Raw genomic sequence first — 16,318 nt, 5'->3', positions numbered from 1 at the left:
GAACATGAGCCAAATTCTATGGCCTCTATCTAAAGGACCAATGGTTACGATTCAAAATAAAAAAGTTAGAACAAAGAGGCACAATGCCTTTCCAACACTTCAGGAAGTTCATGGACCTGTGTGACCAAAGCACCTCAGAGGATAAGGAAAAAATGGTAGAATTATACTTACACAACATGGCCCTCATAGACACGAATGTGTGGGACCCCAATACCAAGCTAAGGGACCTACAATTAATTGCAATGGCCTCATGGATGAACCATGAAAATTTGAGGGCAACAGAAATAAAAATATTAATGATAAAGAAGAAGAATGAGCCATTAATGATAAGAGTTGAGCCATTAGATCCTATGGCACTCATCAGCACACACAACCTTCTTGCCAATGACGCTCAGATTTCCCCTAGATATCTCACCAATCAGGGACAATCCATTGCACACTTTGAGGATATGCAAAGGCTACTTGGGGATGACCGTGTGCATGCATGCATGAGGAAATGGAATACCTTACCACACAGTTTGCAGATCAAGGAGTATCATTCCCCCATGAGGCTAAAGGAGGCATTGAGAAGAGTGCCAATGTACAAGTGCTCCATGCAGAGGCTGAAGGTCAACTAGATTGGCCTCAAACCAAGTCCCCCATTGCTGTTAGGCATGGTGGAAGGCAGAAGATAAGAAGAAGAGGAGGATTAGTGGAAGGAAATAGACAGGAAGGTAGGATTCCATGGAAAAGAATATTAGACCACATCAGAAGCTTGGGATGCTAGGGAGGCCACCAGGGACATAAAAGATGAGGAGACTGACTAGGTTTCTCAGAGGATGAGCAACACCTTCAGTAGGGGGGTGATTATGAGCCTCATAAATGGGTAATTATATGGGATCATTTTACCTCCTAACCTAGTGAAATCAACCATTCTCTTAGCTTATTGTATGATTTTTTATTATATTTATGCTTATAGAGTGAGATGAGTTAGTTATTGTGCCATGTGGTCTAACATGTATTTAATGCAGATTATTGATGGATTTCGAGGTCAAAGTCAAGGATCTAGTGGACAAATGGCAGAAATAACTCGAAGTGGATAGAGGAGAGGACTTATAGGAGGGAATCCCCCTCATTTATTACTCCTCACTTCGAATTCCCCTTCACTCAGCTCCGAGTACAACCAGCCAAATCATCCACTAGAAGGCAACCGAGCAAGTGTAGGAGGACTGATGATTATCTCGAGTTTTGGGAGCCAAACCTCCATTTTTTTAAGGAAAATTTTGGAAGCTTCATTTGTATAAGTAGAGAGGCCTAGGGCCTCACTAGGGTCAGATTTTTTCTTATGTAAACTCTCCTCAAATTTCGAGCTTATTATTGTTTTGAAAATAAAGATGGAATCCTTTTTGTGCTAGCACTGAGTTACCTCAGAGGGATGAAGATATTGGGTTAGGGCCCAATCCAAGCATCCAAGCTCCTCTCTACTTGTATTTGTATTCTTTGTTTCATTTTGTAGATTAGTTTGATGTTAGATGTATTTCTCTTATGGTTAAGAATATGTTGCTTTTGATGATTTAGTAGTTTTATTTAATTTGTGATTCCTGTAGCATGTTAAGTAGTGAACAACAAAGATTCAAAAGGCTAGAAATAGTGCCTTGGCCTGTTTTCCTCCCTTTGGGGCCATGAGTTGAGGCAAAGGCTCTCTTGCTACCCCAAAAACATAGATTTTCCTCATTCATAGCACTTATAGTGCTTGCAGTGTTTTAGTAGGTTAATAGTCTAGATTTGTTTTTCTTTAGATCTTCCTCATCATGCTCACTTTCTAATTTGCAATAGTCTTCTTTCATTCTTTCATTTCCTACAACATTTCTTAGCATTTCCTTTCATATATCATAGTTTAGACCATTTTATGCAAAACTCTGTTTTCCCTAGATGCATTCATTTCACTTGTTGCTTGATTTCCTTGGGGAATGCTAGTTTCTATGTAGCAGATCTCTTCTAACAGTAGGCTAGTTATCAGCAATCACACCCTCCATCTGATCCATGCCCTTTAGGTCTCCCAAATCTCACCTCAATTCTACCCTAGTTCCCTGCATTTCTCCATAGAACTTCTTCCTCTCTCCTTGAGCAAATCCGATCATCTTTCTCTCTCCTGGTGGTTCATGGTAGACCATAGGAATCATAAAACCTCCTCCCAACCTTCTTCACCCACTCTCACACCCTCAAAATAGTGAAAACTTCTCTCGGCCTCCTCCTGTAGGCCTCCTGTAGTTTCCCTGCTTTCCTCTTGTAGATTTCCTATGTCCTCTTGTAGATTTTCCTATAGGTTTTATTTTGAAGGCCGAGTGTGGGAAAAGCCTCCAGAAGGCCACCTAAGACCTCCTAGGACCCATCCACACCATCCTAAATCCTCTCAAGTCCCGAAACAGCCCTCCAACGCCACGTATTCGCTGCCACACTCACACACAATAAATTACATGCATGTCAAATTCACAGAAAAGTACATAAAAATACAAAAATATGTTTTTTTCTTATTTACTTCCAGAAATAGCATAGTTAGATGTTGTTTACTTCCTTGAGTGGGTAATGGCATTCCTTTCATGGTTTTCATAGTGCTTTCTGCAAAAGTAGAATTAGAAGGTTAATTAGGGTTTACTAGGTTTTCTTTACATTTCAGTCTTTCTCCTTTCTACAATTAGAATAGCATCTGTAGAGTAATCTTTCTTTCCTTTCATCACATATAGAGCTTCTTTTGGAATCCATAGAAGTTGGCTTGAGCTCCTAGTGATCTTGCGCCTGCTGATGAAGTGACAACATGCAGTGAGAACTAGTACTTGTGCATACAACACCGACACTTCCAAGTTTGTTATGAACTACTGCGTTGATAAGAGTAAAGTAGGCAGTCCAGGAGTTGTATCATTATTTCTGCAGTAATGGTGCTCACCAAATTCCTACCCATGTCAAAGCTGTAGAATTTGGCCCATTTATAACCTTGAAGATTAACCCCTCTCCCTGACAACTAGGAAGAGAAATTGTGCAAGATGCTGAGAGAACAATTAGATGCCTTTGCTTGGAACTATTAAGAAATGAAGGGGGTGCACCCCTCAGTTTCTACTCATCACATCTACATCAAGGAGGGGTGAAAGCTTGTGTGCCAACGTCATAGCAGAATGAACCCAACCCTCAAGTACATAGTGAAGGAAGAATTGCAAAATTTGTTGGATGCAGGGTTCATATATCCCCATCTCAAATGGTGAGTGGGTTTCCCCTCTAGTTTTGGTCCCAAAGAAGAATGGGAAGCACAAGATCTATGTGGATTATATAGAATTGAACAAAGCCACCAAGAAAGACCATTTCCATTTGTCTTTCATTGATCGCATTTTAGATGGTCTTACAGGGAATAATTTCTTCCCTTTCCTGGATGGATTTAGTGGTTACAATTAGATCCAGATCAAGGTTGAGGATCTAGATAAAAATACATTCGCATATCCTTCAGGTGCCTTCGCCTATAGGGTCATGCCTCTTGGTCTATGAAATTCCCCTGCCACTATGTAAAGGGAAATTATGAGCACATATGATGAGCTTTTCCATGACTTTGTGGAGATCTATATGGAAGATTTCACTCCCTTTGGGTATGACTTCCTCGAGGTTATCTCTAATCTAGGAAAGGTCTTGAGGAAATGCATTGAAATGAACATCTCGCTTAGTCCTAAGAAATGTGAATTCTTAATGAATGCAGGTAATGTCCTTGGCCATTCAATATCAGAGGAGGGAATACAAGTGGACCCAAACAATATTTCCAACATCAAAAGGGTCCCTACTCCAAAAAGCAAAGGCATGTTAGGAATTTATTAGGCTTAGTTTGATATTATAGGAGGTTTATCAAGGACTTCAGTAAAGTATTTTTGCCATTGTTTGGGTTGATGGCCAAGGGCTCATAATTATGGTGGACAAATAGCTATGAAGAGGCCCTTGAAATTTGAAAGAGAAATTAACCACTGCACCCATACTTATGGGTCCCAATTGGGATTTTCCCTTCCATATCGAGGCTGATGCATCCAAAAAAGTTGTGGGGATAGCCTTGGGACCAATAGATGATAAGTTTCCCTATGCCATTTATTTCATTAGTAAAAGTATGTCTAAAGCTTAATTGAACTACATTGTAACTGGGAACGAAATCTTAGTTGTTGTATTCTCCTTAACAAATTTAGGCACTACATTACTGGATACCAAAATTTTGTGCATATTGACGATGCAACTCTTAAGTGTTTGATGAATAAGCCTTATGTGAATTCTAGAATCATTAGACGGTTTCTATTGTTAGAACAATTTGATTTAACTGGCATTGGCAAGATAGGAAAATAAAATGTAGTTGCAATTTTTTGGTCTAGACGTTCTTTACTTGTAGGTGATGAAGGGATGGTCGATGATCAACTTCCATATGAGAACCTATTTTCTATATAAATTCTCTCCCAATGGTTCCTAACATAGCTAACTACCTAGTTGCTACAATATTTCCCCCAAATATCTCATCTAGGGAGAAGTGAAGAATTGTAAGAAAAAGTGCCCCTTTCACTTGGATTTGGGGAAATCTCGTCAAGTTTCTACCAACTCAGATCTTAAGGAGATGTGTCAGGGAAGAGGGATTCTTTGACATCCTCTTGACCTGCCATGATGGGCCTTGTGCAGGCCATTATTTTTCCAAGAGAACAACTTTCAAAACTCAAGGCTTGATCAATTCCTCTCCTTCCACAACATCCATCAAGAATGATATTTGGAACAGGTTGGAAGACTTTAAAAGTGAAACGTTACATACCTTTTCATTTCAAATGGATACCATTCAAATCAAAAGGAAAGAAGAGGAAGTGGAGAGATCCCTAGTTTTTTCTGCCCTATATGCCCTAGAAGGCACCCAAGAAACGAATGCCCATTAAATTTCATATAGGTCTGCTCAATCTCCGAGGAAAACATGCCACAGATAAATGCCCTTATTTTCCTAGTTTAAAAGATGTATATGAAGGGGCAAAAGGTGGGGTTGAACAACTCTACTTTACTAATGAAATAAGGTCTCAAGGACCTCATCCATACCAATAGGGCATGCAAGGTGCATAATACTCTTATTACCATCCCAACCAAAATGCACCCATTCCACCCTGGTACTCTTCCAGTCATCTATCATGGTCAACACCTCCTTCTTGGCCATATTCTCGTTACTATCCTCGCAAACTATCAATCAACCATTTCATCTATATGCTTCTCAACATCCTCAATGGAATAATCAATCTCAAGGGTGGAGGCCTCAACCTAACCAAACTCCTAGTTTACTACCTCCACCTCCACCTCAACCACAAATTACTCATCCTTCTCCACCTGAGCAACCTTGGATGCCTTCTCAACCCAATGTGAACCTGAATGACAAGTAAGAACAACATGTCTACAATGGAGAGACATCTTACCCTACCTATCTTGTGGAGATCCAAGAAATCAACCTCAGGTCTGGAAGAGTGCTTCTAGATAACCAACCTCCTTCTGCACCTGAAGAAATTGAAGAGGAAAAGGAAGATAGTACCCCTAAAGTAAATTCATATCCTTTTCATGAGATATTGATCCATGATATCAAGCACACCCTAGAAGAGATTGATCTTCTTAGATAATTGAAGAGTTTATGCATTAAAATACACCTCCTCCAAGCCATTAGGGACGTTTCCATCTACAATAAGATTATAAAGGATAAATGTTTCAAACACCCAGGGAGGAGAAAAAGGTACACCCCTACCATCAATTTTATTGGTCAATTATCTGATTTGATGTTGGGGATATTGATTTGTCCAAAATATTTAGACCCTAGAAGTCTAGCAGTAGATGTTCACATTGATGGCATGATTGTCCCTCATGTCATGATTGATCTTGGATTTTCCATTAGTGTGATGACTAAAGAAACCATGGAAAAACTAAACCTCGAAGGAGTCTTGAGAGAGACCACTAGAATGTTGCAACTTGCAGATAGATCCATAGTAGCTCCTAAGGGAGTTGTTCATGATGTAATGGTCTTTGTTGGCTCCTGGGAGTATCCTACCAACTTCTTGGTTCTCTAGTCCAAATCAAAATTCAATGGCTATACTTGCACCCTGGGATGTCCATGGTTAGCCATTCTTGATGCTTACATTAGATGTAGGCCCAGGAAAATGACCATTAAGAATGGGCATTTGTCCAAACAACTGGTATTGTATAATCCTACTCAGACACCCATTGAACATGACGTACCATTGTGGCTAGAAGAGGAGGACGAAGATGAAGTGTATCATACACCATCCCATCCAATATCTACCCTAGATGTTGTTATGGGAGGGGGGAACCTGACGAAGATGACCTTATTGACGAGATCCTCCAAAACCAACCCACCAATACAATGCCTCTTGATTAGCTTGTCAAAGAGTCTGACAATATTCCTTGGACTGAATTATTATTAGTTTACCCAAGTCCTACCCATGTTGAAGTTGTATAATTTAGCCCATCTAGAACCTTGAAGATTAACCCCTCTCCCTCTACCAAGCAAGAAGAGAAACTGTGCAAGATGCTGAGAGAACAATTAGATGCCTTTTCTTGGATCTATTAAGAAATTAAGGGTGTGCATCTCTTAGTTTCTATTCATGATATCTACATCAAGGAGGGATGAATACCTTTGTGCCAACCTCATAGCAGAATGAACCCAGCCCTCAAGGACATAGTGAAAGAAGAATTGCAAAAGTTGTTCGATGTAAGGTTCATATACCGCATCTCAGATAGTGAGTGGATGCCCCCTCTAGTTTTGCTCCCAAAGAAGAATGGGAATTGTAGCATCTATGTGGATTACATAGAATTGAAGAAAGCCACCAAGAAAGACCATTTTCCTTTGTCTTTAATTCATGACGTTTTAGATGGTCTTGCAAGGAATAATTTCTTCTCCTTCCTCTATGGATTTAGTGGTTACAATAAGATCCATATCAACGTTGACGATCTAGATAAAAATACATTCACATGTCCTTCAGGTACCTTCACTTACAGGGTCCCACCTCTTGGTCTATACAATTCCCCTGCCACTGGGTAAAGGGAAATTCTGAGCACATTTGATGAGCTTTTCCATGACTCTGCGGAGATCTACATGGATGATTGCACTCCCTTTAGGTGTGACATCCTTGAGGTTATCTCGAATCTGGGAAATGTCTTAAGAAAACGCATTGAAATCAACATCTCACTTAGTCCTAAGAAATGTGAATTCTTAATGAATGCACGTAATGTCCTTGGACACTCAATATCTCAGAAGGGAAGTGGACCCAAAGAATATTTCCATCATCAAAAGTGTCCTTACTCAAAAGAAGAGGTGTGTTAGGAGTTTCTTGGTCTTAGTTGCTTATTATAGAAGGTTTATTAAGGACTTCAGTAAAGTTGTTTCACCATTGTTTGGGTTGCTGGCCAAGGACTCAGAATTGTGGTGGACAAGTAGCTGCCAAGAGGCCCTTGAAATTTTGAAAGAGAAATTAACCACTGCACCCATACTTATGGGTCCCAATTGGGATTTTCCTTTCCATATCCAGGCTGATGCATCTCACAAAGCTGCGGGGATATCCTTGGGACCAATAGATGATAAGTTGTGGTATTCCATTTATTTCATTAGTATAAATATGTCTAAGGTTGAATTGAACTACACTATAATTGAGAAAGAACTCTTTGTTGTTGTAAGCTCCTTAAAAAAATTTAGGCACTACATCACTGGATACCAAATTTTGTGTGTACTGACCATGCAACTATTAAGTATTGGATGAATAAACCTGATGTGAATTCTAGAATCATTAGATGGTTTCTATTGTTACAATGTCTTGATTTAACTATCATTGGCAAGCTAGGAAAATAAATGTAGTTACAATTTTTTTGGTGTAGACATGCTTTACCTGTAGGTGATGAAGGGATGGTCGATGATCAACTTCCAGATAAGAACCTATTTTATATATCAATTCTCTCCCAATGGTTTGCTAACATAGCTAACTACCTAGTTGCTACAATATATCCCCCAAATATGTCATCTAGGGAGAAAAGAAGAATTGTAAGAAAAAGTGCCCCTTTAACTTGGATTTAGGGAAATCTCGTCAAGCTACAACCAAATCAGACCTTAAGGAGATTTTTTAGGCAAGAGGAAGTCTTTTACATCCTCTTGGCCTTCCATGATGGGGCCTTGTGGAGGTCATTTTTTTCCCTAGAGAACAACTTTCAAAACTCTAAAACTTGGCTATTATTGGCCCACTCTCCACCAAGATGAAATAAGGTATAACAATATATGTGATAAGTGCCAGAGGATGGTAAAACCCACATCCAGGGATGAAATTCCTCTAAAACCTCAGGTTTCCTTAGAGCCATTTGACAAGTGTGGTATGTATTTCGTTGGGCCAATTGACCCAGCATCGGGGTAGAAAAAGTACATCATTATGTGAACTGATTGCCTGAAAAAGTGGGCTCAGACAAAGGCTTCCAAAGAAACAACAAAGGAGAAATTGGTTGTGTTCTTAAGGGAAAATATATTCGATAAATTTGGGTTCCCTAAGGAGATAGTCACTGATCAGGAGGCTCAATTCACATCACATCTAATTGAGAATCTCCTAAGGAAACATCATATCAAACACATAACATATATTTCCTATCACCCTTACAAAAATGGGTAAGTAGAGGTTACAAATAGGGCATTGGAGAGCATCCACACCAAGGTTGTGAGCAACAATCGGAGAGATTGGGCAGATAGATCAGCGAAGGCCACTTTAGCCTATAACACCACCTAGAAGACATCTATTGGATTCACTCCATATGGCTTGATTTGTGGAAAGGAAGATCTGATTTCTATTGATTTTTAGTATAATAATTTCAGAATGGTACCCAGTTGGACTTAGATGTCACTAAATAACAACAAGAGATGTTTTTCCAATTGAATGGATTGGATGAGTTCATAATGCATGACCTCCTACAAACTGAGGTTATATAATTACAAAGGAAGGTCTGGCATGAAAAGCATATCAAGGAAAAGGTTTTCAAGAAAGTGATGGGACATTATTATATGATTCTTGGTTCAAATATTTCAAAGGAAAAATAATGACAAAATGGTTAGGACCATATCCTATAGAAAAATGTCATGACAACTAAGCTATTCAAATTAGTACCATTGATGAGGAAGGGATTCCCTTGCGTGTAAATGTCTATAGGTTGAAGGTATACAAAAAACCTATGTCTAAGAAGTAATTAATCAGTCCAATCAGCAGAGAAGTCAATGTGATTGGAAGTGTCATAAATTTTAGTCCACAACATTTCTAGATATTGTTGTTAAAAACAAAAAGGAGACAAAAATAGAATTCCTTGATGAAAACCTTTATGAGGCATCTAAGGCCAACTCGTATATTGGAAACCTCTCTAAGACAGCGTAGGAGCAAGAAAAAAAGAGAAAAAAATAATAAAGATCCCTAGGTGAAAAGCTCTCTTGAGGCACCTACAGTAGGCATACAGGTTCAAAACCTCCTCTAAGATAGCTTGTGTGTCTCAAGAAAAAGAAAAGAAAAAACAAACAAAAGAAACACAAGAAATGGATCTACACCATGTCTCCTAATTTTTTTGTCATTTTGCAGGATTAAAGACAACGATAGATTCCATGGCTACAGGGCCTAAGTTCTCAAATATTCCCTTCTCTACTCCATATATCCACTTCCTATCCATCATCCACACTCATGTGATCACCGCTCTCCACCATCCCATTGGCCCAAAATTCAAGTTTCACCCCCTCTCTAGAGTACTAAAGGAAGGCCCTGTAAATGCTACAGGAAGCTCCTGTAGTGCTACAAGAGGGTTCTAAAAAGATATAAGAGGGAGATCCTGGGAAAGGAAAACCCAACATGACCTTGAAAATTATGAATAAGCTTCCATGTTACACCATCCATATATCACTCATCCATTCAATTTCATAATAATAATAGAAAAAATAAAAAAACATTTCCACTAAAATTCCTCCACTTTGTCTTACCCCTGTTAAAAAATTGGAAAAACACACAGAGGGCATCATATTCATTTCTATAATTATAAAATACTCCCTCAAGAGCCTACCATTATCCTTAATATCTATTACAACTTCTCTCATCACCCCCATGCAACTTGAAGACCCTAGAGGAGAAGGAGAGGACTACTACATGAAAAAAAACTCCTCGTGTAGCATCCTGTGCACAAATCACAGAAAGCAATAATCCTATTTTTTATCAATAGTACCATGGTGACAAAATCCTATGAGGCCAATCTAAAGTTGTCACATTTCTTCCATAAGGAATCTCCACCAGTAGTACCCTATTTTAGACCAACAAGGTACCTACACACACATCAAACACAACAGTAAAATATCATGAAGAGAAATGAAGAAATACACAGGAAGGAAGCCAGCGAGTCAACTCTCTTGATGTTAATAATGTGGTCTAGATCCAGTGTGGAAATCCATGCATCAATTCAATCATGAGGTAGGCACAGGTATGGAAAAATCTCACCTCCTCCCTATGTGTGAATAAACAAAATATGTCAATATTGAGAGGAGATGTTTTAATAAGCTCGAGGTGTCCAGTTAACTTGGCCACCCTTGGCTAGTGAGCTAAAAGTGATGGTAAGCACTCACGTAACATGGAGATATCGCATAAGTTGTTGGACCCCCTAAAAATGTTGTTTTGGAAAGATATCTATTAGTTATCTTGTGATGCTATAAAACCAATATTCAAAAACCACTCTAAGGTTGATAGAAAGAAGGGTAGGGCTAGTCAAGGCTTGATCAATTCATCTCCTTCCACAATATCCATGAAGAATGATATTGGGAACATGTTGGAAGACTTTAAAAGTGAAACATTGCATATAGTTTCATTGCAAATGGATATCATGCAGATCAAGAGGAAATAAGAGGAAGTAAAGATATCCCTAGTTATTTTCTGCCCTGTATGCCCTAGAGGGCACCCAAGAAATGAATGCCCATTAAATGTCATATAGGTTTGCTCAATTTGTGAGGAAAACCATGTCACAAATAAATTCCCTTATTTTCCTAGTTTAAAAGTTGTATTCCAAGGGGAAAAAGGTGGGGCTGAGAAACTCTACTTTACCAATCAAATGAAGTCTCAAAGACCTCATCCATACCAGCAAGGCATGCAAGGTGCATCTTACTCTTATTACCATCCCAAACAAAACGCACCCTTTCGACCCTGGTACTCTTGCACTCATCTATCATGGTCCACACCTCATCCATATGCTCCTCAACCTCCTCAATGGAATAATCCATCACAATGGTGGAGGCCTCAACTTAACCAAACTCTTAGTTTACTACCTCCACATCCACCTCAACTGCAAATCACTCACCCTTCTCCACCCAAGAAACCTTGGATACCTTCTCAAACCAATCTGAACCTGAATAACAGGTAATCACAACAGGTCTACAATGGATTGACATCTTACTCTACCTATCTTGTGAAGATGCAAGAAATCAAACTTAGGTTTGGAAGAGTGCTTCCAGATAACCAACCTCCATCCGCACCTGAAGAAATTGAAGAGGAAAAGAAAGAGAGTACCCCTCGAGTAAAGCCATCTCCTTTTCTTGAGAGTTCGATCCATCCTATCCAACACAACCCAGAAGAGATCGAACTTCTTGGAGGATTGAATAGTTTGTGTGTTAAAATAACCCTCCTCCAAGCTATTAAGGAAATTCCCATCTACAACAAGCTTATCAAGGATAAATGTTTCAAACACCCTGGGAGGAGAAAAGTATACACCCCCACCATCAATGTTGTTGGTGAATTATTTGATTTGATGTTGGGTAGATTGATTTGTCCAAAATATTTAGACCCTGGAAGTCTAGTAGTAGATGTTCACATTGATGGCATGATTGTCCCTCATATCGTGATTGATCTTGGGTTTTCCATAAATGTGATGACTAAAGAAACCATGGAAAAACTAAACCTCCGAGTCTTGAGAAGGACCACTAGAATGTTGCAACTTGTAGATAGATCCATAGTAGCTCCTAAGGGTGTTGTTCAGGATGTAATGGTCTTTGTTAACTCCTGGGAGTCTACTACTAACTTCTTGTTTCTCCAGCCCAAATCCAAATTCAATGGCCATCCTTGCATCTTAGGAAGTCCATGGTTACCCATCGTTGACGCTAACATTAGATGCAGGGCCGGGAACATGACCATTAAGTATTGGCATTTCTCCAAAAAATTGGTATTGTATCCTCCTACTCAGACATCCATTTAATATGATGTACCATTGTTGCTAGAAGAGGTGGATGAAGATGAAGTGTATCATACAACATCCCATCCAATATCTACCCTAGATGTTGTTATAGAAGGGGGTAACCTGACGAAGATGAACTTATTGACTAGATCCTCTAGAACCAACCCCCTAATACAATGCCTCTTGATGGGTTTGTGAAAGAGTCTGAGTATATTCCTTGGACTGAATTATGATTAGTTTACCCAATTCCTACCCATGTCAAAGCTATAGAAATTGGACCATATAGAACCTTGAAGATTAACCCCTCTCTCTCAACCAACCAACAAGAGAAATTGTGCAAGATGCTGAGAGAACAACTAGATGCCTTTGTTTGGAACTATTAAGAAATGAAGGGGGTGCATACTTCAATTTCTACTCACCACATATACATCAAGGAGGGATGAAAACCTTTGTGTGAACCTCATAGCAGAATGAACCAAACCCTCAAGGACATAGTTAAGGAAGAATTACAAAAGTTGTTGGACGCAGGGTTCATATACCCCATCTCAGATAGTGAGTAGGTGTCCCCTCTAGTTTTCATCCCAAAGAAGAATGGGAAGTGTAGGATCTATGTGGATTACAGAGAGTTGAACAAAGCCACCAAGAAAGACCATTTCCCTGTCTTTCATACATGACATTTTAGATGGTCTTGCAGGGAATAAGTTCTTCTCCTTCCTAGATGGATTTAGTGGTTACAATCAGATCCAGATCAGCGCTAAGGATCCAAATAAAAATACATTCACATGTCCTTTAGGTACATTCACTTATAGGGTCCTACCTCTTTGTCTATGAAACTCCCATGCCACTGTGTAAAGGGAAATTCTGAGCACATTTGATGAGTGTTTCCATGACTCTGTGGATATCTACATGGATGATTTTACTACCTTTGGGTGTGACTTCCTCGAGGCTATCCCTAATTTGGGGAAGGTCCTGAGAAAATACATTGAAATGAACATCTCACTTAGTCCTAAGAAATGTGAATTCTTAATGAATGCGGGTAATTTCCTTGGCCATTCGATATCTCAGGAGGGAATATAAGTGGACCCAAACAATATTTCCATCATCAAAAGTGTCCCTACTCCTCAAAATCAAAGGTTTGTTAGGAGTTTCTTGGGCTTAGTTGGCTATTATGGGAGGTTTACAAAGGACTTCAGTAAAGTTTTTTCACCATTGTTTGGGTTGCTGGCCAAGGACTCAGAATTATGTTGGACAAATAGCTACCGAGAGGCCCTTGAAATTTTGAAAGAAAAATTAACCACTGCACCCATACTTACGAGTCCCAATTGGGCTTTGCCTTTCCATATCTAGGCTGATGCATCGAACAAAGCTATGGGAATAGCCTTGGGACCAATAGATGACAAGTTTCACTATGCCATTTATTTCATTAGTAATAGCATGTCTAAGGTTGAATTGAACTACACTGTAATTGAGAAAGAACTCTTATTTGTTGTATGATCCTTAAAAAAATTTAGGCACTACATCACCTGATACCAAAATTTTCTGCGTACTTACCATGCAACTATTAAGTATTTGATGAATAAGTTGGGTGTGAATTCTAGAATCATTATATGGTTTCATTTAACTATCATTAGCAAGCTAGGAAAATAAAATGTAGTTAAAATTTTTTGGTGTAGACATGCTTTACTTGTAGGTGATGAAGGGATGGTCGATGATCAACTTCTAGATGAGAACTTACCTTCTATGTAAATTCTCTCCCAATGGTTTTCTAACATAGCCAACTAACTAGTTTCTATGATATTTCCCCCAAATATGTCATCTAGGGAGAAGAGAAGAACTGTAAGAAAAAGTGCCACTTTCACTTGGATTCAGGGAAATCTCATCAGGCTGCAACCAACTCAGATCTCAAGGAGATGTTTCAGGAAAGAGGAAGTCTTTGACATCCTCTTGGCCTTCCATGACAGGCCTTGTGGAGGTCATTTTTTTGCCAAGAGAACGAATTTCAGAACTCAAGGCTTGATCAATTCCTCTCCTTCCACAACATCCATTAAGAATGATATTGAGAACATGTTGGAAGACATTAAAAGTGAAATGTTGCATACCTTTTCGTTCCAAATGGATGCCATGCAGATCAAGAGGAAACAACATGAAGTAGAGAGATTCCTAGTTATTTTCTTCCCTATATGCCCTAGAAGGCACCCAAGAAAAGAATGCCCATTAAATGTCATATAGGTCTACTCATTCCGTGAGGAAAACCATGCCACAGATAGATCCCCTTATTTTCGTAGTTTAAAAGTTGTATACCAAGGGGCAAAAGGTGGGGCTAAGAAACTCTACTTTACCAATAAAATGAGGCCTCAAGGACCTCATCCATACCAACAGGGCATGCAAGGTGAATCTTACTGTTATTACCATCCCAACCAGAATGCGCCCTTTCCACCCTAGTACTCTTCCACTCATCTATTGTGGTCCACACTTCCTTCTTGGCCTTATTCTCCTTAATGTTATCCCAACATATCAATCAACCATTTCATCCATATGCTTCTCAACCTCCTTAATGGAATAATCAATCACAACAGTGGATGCCTCAACTTAACCGAACTCCTAGTTTACTACCTCCACCTCCACCTCAACCACAAATCACTCATCCTTCTCCACCCAAACAACCTTGGATGCCTTCTCAACCCAATGTGAACTTGAATAACAAGTAAGCACAATAGGTATACAATGGAGAGACATCTTACCCTACCTGTCTTGTGCAGATCCAAGAAATCAACCTTAGGTATGGAAGAGTGCTTCTAGATAACCAACCTTCATCTGCACTTGAAGAAATTGAAGATGAAAAGGAAGAGAGTACCCCTCAAGTAAAGCCATCTCATTTTCCTCATAGATTGATCCATCCTATCCAGCACACCCAAAAGGAGATTGAACTTCTTGGAGAATTGAAGAGTTTTTGTGTTAAAATACCCCTCCTCCAAGCCGTTAAGGACGTTCCAATCTACAATAAGCTTATCAAGTATAAATGTTTCAAAAAATCTAGGAGGAGAAAAAGATACACCCCCACCATCAATGTTATTGGTTTATTATCTGCTTTTATGTTGGAGAGATTGATTTTTCCAAAATATTTAGACCCTGGAAGTCTAGTAGTAGACGTTCACATTGATGGCATCATTGTCCCTCATATCGTGATTGATCTTGGGTTTTCCATCAATTGATGACTAAAGAAACCATGGAAAAAATAAACCTAGAAGGAATCTTGAGAAAGACCACAAGAATGTTGCAACCTGCAGATAGATCCATAGTAGCTCCTAAGGGAGTTATTCAGGATGTAATGGTCTTTGTTGACTCCTGGGAGTATCCTACCAACTTCTCGTTTCTCCAGCCCAAATCCAAATTCAATGGCTATCCTTGTATCTTTGGAAGTCCATGCTGAGCCATTGTTGATGCGTACATGAGATGCAAGGCCAAGAACATGACCATTAAGAATCGGCATTTTTCCAAACAATTGGTATTGTATCCTCCTAATCAGACATCCTTTGGACATGACGTACCCTTGTGGCTAGAAGAGAAGGATGAAAATGAATTTTATCGTACACCATCCTTTCCAATCTCTACCCTAGATTTTCTTATAGGAGGGGGGAACCTGACGAATATGACCTTATTAACTAGATCCTCTAGAACCAACACCCCAATATAATGCCTCTTGATGGGTTTGTGAAAGAGTCTGAGAATATTCATTGGATTGAATTATGATTAGTTTACCCTAGTCCTACCCATGTCAAAGCTGTAGAATTTGGCCCATCTAGAACCTTGAAGATTAACCCCTCTCTCTCTGCCAACAAAGAAGAAAAATTATGCCAGATGCTAAGAGAACAATTAGATGCCTTTGCTTGGAACTATTAAGAAATGAAGGGGGTGCATCCATTGGTTTCTACTCGTCACATCTACATGAAGGAGGGATGAAAACTTGTGTGTGAATCTCACAGTAGAATGAACCCAAACCTCAAGGACATAGTGAAGGAAGAATTGCAAAAGTTGTTGGATGCAGGGTTCGTATACCCCATCTGAGATTGTGAGTGGG

Source organism: Pinus tabuliformis, chromosome 3_1 (assembly GCF_031772625.1).
Source record: "Pinus tabuliformis cultivar Carrire ecotype Pingquan chromosome 3_1, CPIR1, whole genome shotgun sequence".
Classification (NCBI taxonomy): domain Eukaryota; kingdom Viridiplantae; phylum Streptophyta; class Pinopsida; order Pinales; family Pinaceae; genus Pinus; species Pinus tabuliformis.
Note: the sequence above shows the minus strand (reverse complement) of the source record.